Source organism: Rutidosis leptorrhynchoides, chromosome 11 (genome assembly GCF_046630445.1).
Source record: "Rutidosis leptorrhynchoides isolate AG116_Rl617_1_P2 chromosome 11, CSIRO_AGI_Rlap_v1, whole genome shotgun sequence".
Classification (NCBI taxonomy): domain Eukaryota; kingdom Viridiplantae; phylum Streptophyta; class Magnoliopsida; order Asterales; family Asteraceae; genus Rutidosis; species Rutidosis leptorrhynchoides.
Genome location: NC_092343.1, coordinates 293,947,968 through 293,954,053, shown reverse-complemented (window position 1 = coordinate 293,954,053; position 6,086 = coordinate 293,947,968). Strand labels below are relative to the sequence as shown.

At 40.2% G+C, this 6,086-nt stretch overlaps 1 non-coding gene across 1 annotated transcript; it reads left to right on the top strand.

The window, feature by feature from the left end:
* The first annotated feature begins 5,576 nt into the window (after positions 1 to 5,576).
* Positions 5,577 to 5,683, top strand: LOC139878975 (small nucleolar RNA R71). Its single transcript, XR_011769833.1, has one exon. It is a non-coding gene; the product is annotated as a small nucleolar RNA R71 (small nucleolar RNA).
* The last annotated feature ends 403 nt before the right edge of the window (positions 5,684 to 6,086 follow it).

Genomic DNA, 6,086 nt, shown 5'->3' with positions numbered 1-6,086 from the left:
CGAAATCACTTAACATCTTAAGCTCGCGTTTCTCTAAATCTCCGATATTGTCCATAAGTTTAACCAAAGCCCTTTTAACTTTCTTAGTGTTTGAAATTCTGTCCCTTGGCCCAGTATCTCTATAATTTAGTTCAAAAAGAAGTTTTGCCACTGTGTCTTGAAATAAAAGATCTTCCGCGCAGTCAGGATCACCGATAGTAAATTTAAAGTTTGAAGATATTTCTCGAATGATCTTCCTTTGCGGGTTTCTAAATGGAAATTTTGACATAGGTAGGATTTGCATGAGTTCCGAATATACTTCCTTTCTTTTTGCGAAGAAATTCTGATGTATTCTTTCCTCGGTAGAATCCGGAAAAGCTTCAATTAATCTTTTGATAAGAAATGAGGCTGGATCGAAGTAAAAGAAATCTCGGTTTTCGTAGGTTGAAATAGGGTTAGGTGTCTTACTTTCAATCCAGAATTCTAATTCAGAGATCATTGCCGAGACATAGCGGTTTATATGAATTGGAGAGAATTCCTTATTAGTGAAATGAGGGAGAAAAGCGACGAATGACTCTAAATCGAATTTGAAATTAATTTTTGCATCCCGATACTTGACGAAAAGGTCATCCCCACATTCTTTTAACAGTTTGTGAAGAGAACGAGTCTGAGAACGCAGCTATTTTAACAGATTGAGTTAAAATGTTGAAAATGGGAAGTCTGAATAATAGAGGTGCCTAACGAATTCTCTATAGACGTCTAACCTTCTACTAGGATTTAACAGATTTCCAATAAACGGAGCTTTTGTTTTATCAGGGTTTCGTATCTCTTTAGGATTAAATTCGAACAAGTCTGGATAGTTGAAAATAGTTGGATATTCTTCCCTTATTTCATCTTCCATTATCAGGAATTCGTTAAGACTGAGCCTCCCTTTTGGAACGTGAAGAGGATCGAATCCTGGTGAATTTGAGTAAAACTTATCCAAAAGCAATGAAATCTCCAAGTCAGATGAAATTATCTGGCTTCTTGGACTACAAGAATCAAGAACTAAGTCCTGATGAGACTCATCAGGGTTTAGATTTGTTTTAGGTTTAAAAATAAAAACTTCGCCGGTTTCTGAAGTCGTGGGAGAGCAACTGCCATTCGCACTTTCTTCGTAGTCGGTTAAGTTTGAACTGGAAACTACAGAAATAAAAACCATAATTAATATTTTTGTTTTTATAATTGAAAAGGGTTTACTATAATGGTGGCTTTAAGTCCTATACCGACAAACTCTCTGCTTGTTAAGCATGTGTGATTCTTGTCAATCTATCTTTGAAACAAGTGGCCAGGCAGACAACCGGAGAGGCAGGGTCCTTTTGGTTCCAATGCAATTGGAGACTGTTCGGAAAATCCAATAACCAAGTCCATGTATAATTGACTTTCTTAGACACCACCCAAGAATCTCAGATATCTTGATAGAATCAACGATTACCTTAACAGACAGAAAATAAGTCCCCGGCAGTGGCGCCAAAAACTTACTACCCCCGTGATATGGCCGAAACGGACGGTTTTATTTTCGCGGTGTCGTTAGGCCGCGGCACGTCAGAGTCAGCTACCACGAGGGTGAGTAGTGGTTGTTTTTTATTTATATTTAGCTGGGGTTCCAAGCTATAGCTCACCTACTTGTCTTCCTTTTAAACGAGTAAGTGGTAAATATAACTCAGGTACGTATTTTTGTATGTTTGTTCAGTAACGTGGGACAAAAGTGCCTATATAGTTAACCCTAATGACAAGAGGTGATAGATTAAGATTAACTAGATAAAATAGTAATTAGACAATAAAAGTAAAGATAGGTATGAAGAATAGAATTCTGAAGGGGAATTATTGCAAGAGTTCAACTTCCTAGGATAAACACTAAACCTCAATCAACTGGGCTATGAACCTAACCGATTTGTCACTAAGAGTTTAGGCTTTGAAGATTTTGCTAAGACAGGTAATCCCTACTCCCAACGCTAACCTAAAAGGTTTAAACGACCTTATGGATAGAATCCTAGGTACATGAACAAAGTGGTTTACCCAATAAAGGAACGTCTCAGCTTTTCTTAATCCTAGTTGGTCTAACTAAAGCAATATCCTACCTCTAAATTACTATGCTATGCCTTAACATTAACAAATGTGCAATCTTAGGTATCCTAAGGTACTGCTAATTGGGATAGAAGTCTCTCCTTTGCGATCACTTATTCAACCCGGGATCATCTTACAACATCTCAATAACATTGCTTCTGACGCGAATCATGCTTCTGAGTAAGCTAGTGTTCACTGAACTCTCTATTGCTAACTCTAATCATAACCTAAATGGGCAGCTCTTCTATGATGAATAAATACTTATTCGTATGTAGGTACTATATCCCTATTGTGACGTTAAGCACACATAACTACTTAAATTGTATCCTAGGGTTGATCAAGTCCTAATACTAGGTTATAGCCACGTGAATAAGCGGAAAGGGTGATCCGTAAATTAAACCTCTAAACCGTCAAGATTTTAGCATAACAATATGACAAGTTTCAGATAAAATATTCAACACATGATAAACAACTGTAACAGATAGATAATCATGCAAGATGAAAGCAACTTAAGATAATAGCTTTATTAAATTAAGGAAAGTGTTCACCGTTTACAGACGAGATCTGAACCATTACAAGTGCTGACAACCTCTAGCCCGCTAATATTACAATCTTCGGCGTTCGCCTCCGGGTACTTAATTTCCTGCTCGGAGGTGAGAAGGCCTTGAAAGCTCTAGTGGGAGAAAGTGTATTGTATTGAGAGAGTGAAGAGAGGTGTGTGTTGGAATGAATGACAAAGACCCTTTAAATAGACTTTGAAAATTGCCAAATACGGCTGGCAGGCCGTATTTGGCAGGCCGTTTTTAAGGCAAGCCGTTTGGCAGGCCGTGTGGTGGCACGTATATGGCAGGTCATTTCCATACTGGCAGGTCGTTTGGCAGGCCGTATGGCAGGCCGTTTTTGGCAGCTGTTCAGCCTGAATTCCCTGGATCGTAACTTGATTTCTTGTCTTTCACCGTTTTCGCTCTAGAATCTTCGTTTTAGCTCAGTTTCTCTTGATTCTTTTTGCATCATCTTCGTAATTACTTTGCCTACAAGTTTAACCGAAAAACCAATTATTTTTCCGACAAAGCGTTGAACTTTATGCTTTTGAGACTCAATATCGGGGGTAAAAACGTGACTTTTTAGCCGATATCACTCGACAGAATCTTGTTTCGAGAATAGTGCGAACCACTGAATTATGATCTCATTGCCTTTCTTCGTGATAGATATGATCGTGAAGAGAATTGATAAAGTCTTGAATGCATTCTTCTAGGATTTCAACATCATTATCTTCTCTTCGGAGATAGAGGTGGTGCTCTTCTCTGATAGTCATGATTCGTTCTATTAAGCGTAGCGAAAAATAAATGGTTGACTTTCAGATGGCTTCGAGAATGTCTTCAAAATCATCGGTATCATTGAAGGAGGTGATCATGTCTGCATATGTGGATATAACCGGAATTCGATCTGAAGAAGAGTCCGGCTCCCCTTGATCTGGTTCGGTTGAAGAGTGTGAGTTAGTCGGAAAGTCTTCATGATGCTCTTCCTCGTCATTATTGGTATCTTGCTCCTCTGAGGATGCGTCTGATGAACGGGTTTCTTCAGTATTCCGATTCTCCACTTTGATACTTACAGGATCAATTTCTATAACCTTAACCTCAGCATTGTCTTTCTTCTTCTTGAAACGAATGATTAAACTATGATCTGCCGTCTCAAGCCTCATTATTTCTTCATGACGCTCAGTGCTTGGAACGGGTGCTGTTGCAGTTTCTTTTACGTCTTCCATTTCCTCTTCCTCTTCAGATTCCTCTGCTTCCTCTATTTCTTCGCTGGGATCCTCTTCTTCCATTTCTGGGTCATCTACAGACTTTGATTCGATACCCATCTCGATATCATTGGCTGGTGGTAATGACTCATCATCGGAAGTGATCCGTCTGGTGGAAATAGCAAACATCTCTGCCTGTCCAGAAAGATCGGTTGGTCGGTCAATTTTGAAGGTAACGCTCTCCCCATGTGATCGTAAGATCATGGTTTGATTGTACACATCAATGACAGTCCTAGCCGTATTCATGAAAGGTCTTCCTAACACTACTGGGGTGTGTAGGTCTTCCTTAATAACCATTACTACGAAATCCGTAGGATACAAGAATTTGTCGACTATCACCAAGACATTCTCAACTATGCCCTTAGGATATCGAATTGTATGATCGGCAAGTTGGATTGTCATTTTGGTTGGTGACAAGTCTCCTAACTCTAATCTCTTGTAGAGAGAGTAGGGGATTAGGTTGATACTTGCTCCTAAATCTACTAGCGCATGAATGGTTCCAGATTGGTAGATTGAACACGGGAATACGAATCGACCCGTATCTCCTAGCATAGGTGGTAGAGAGTTTCTGAGTAATGCAGAGCACTCTTCACTCAGTGGAATTTTGTTAGAGTCTGGTATCCTCTCCTTTGTAGAGAGAAGCCTTCGGATGTATCTCTTCTGGTTGGGAACTTTGGACATGGTGTCCAGGAATCTCCCATCAAGTTTGAAAGAATCAAGCTTGGATGGTTCTCCTTGTAGCCTTCCAGAATAAGGTACGCGAACTGGAGTTTCAGGAGTCAGCTTCTAAGTATATGTTGATTTGTTCTTGAGCCTAGCTGAACTTCTCCTTGGTTCTTCCTCTGGGATTACGGAATCCATTTGCTTTGCTTCTTCTATGTGGGGATTTTGGATAGTATTACTTGGCAATCTTCCCTGCGGCCTGGTTTCAAGGCGTTGTGATAACTGTTCGAGCTGCGTTTCTAAACTTTTGAGCAGAGCCAATTGATTTCTCATTAGTATCTCCGTCTGATCTTGTCTGGCTGCAGTTCTCTGATTTAGCTATTGTTGTCCTTGAATGAACTGAGTTAATTGATCATCATTTCTGAGAGTAGGGTTAGCTGCTTTTGTAATCTGGGTGGTAGGGGAATTTTCCTCAACTGGGGGACCAGTGAGTGGAAGTGGTTGATCGTAGGTCAATTGAGATTGTTGGGATGGATAAGGTGGATAGCGATAGCGAAAAAGTTGATTGCTTCGCTGAAATTGATTAACCCTTGGTGGTTGATTGAATCCGGGATTTGGTGGACGAGCTGGGTATTGAACGTAACAGACTGAACCGTCAGGATTCTCATACTCAACTTGATATTCTTCAGTAGGTTGTGGTTTGGTACAATTAACACAATCCTGAGCTTGGTTAACCTGCTGCTGCTGCGTCTTCAAGTCTCCGAGTTGTTTGGCAAGAGATTCCATCTTATCCATCAGGGATTTAATGGCCTCCGTTTGGTTACTCAGTGCGGAGAGCGGGACAGATGATGAAGTTGTTTCACCACTGTTCCAGTCATGATGATGCATCGTCATATTCTCGAGCAATTCCCATGCTTCATCTGCGGTTTGGTTCATTAGATTCCCTTGAGCTGCTGCATCGATCATCGTTCTATGATTTACCGTAAGACCATTGTAGAAGGTACAGATTTGGGCTGACCATTCTAACTGGTGATTAGGGCACTTCTTCAGCAGGGTTTTGAAACGCTCCCATGCGGTGTAAAGAGATTCATCATAACTCTGTTTGAAATTAATGATGTCATTCTTCAGCTTGGTTTGTTTAGAAGGAGGGAAATATTTGGTTAGGTATTTAGTAGCCATCTCCGTCCATGACGTGATGGAATCTTTTTCCAGTCCTTCAAACCAAGTTTGAGCATGATGAGTGAGAGAATAGAGTAACAAGTATAGCCGGACTATATCTTGTCCTATCCCTGGCTGTTTGTAGGAGTTCGAAATAGATATGAATTTATCAAGGTGAGAATTAGGATCGTCATTCGGTAATCCATGAAACTGACAGCTATTTTGAATGAGCTGAATGATGTGATATTTTAACTCGAACGAGTGTCCTTGAATCTCTGGAAATCTGATTGGTCCTCCTCGACCTTCGATCGAGGGTTTGGTATTTTCTGCTAAAGTAACGCTGATGTCGTAGGGGGTGTATACAAAATAGTATTAT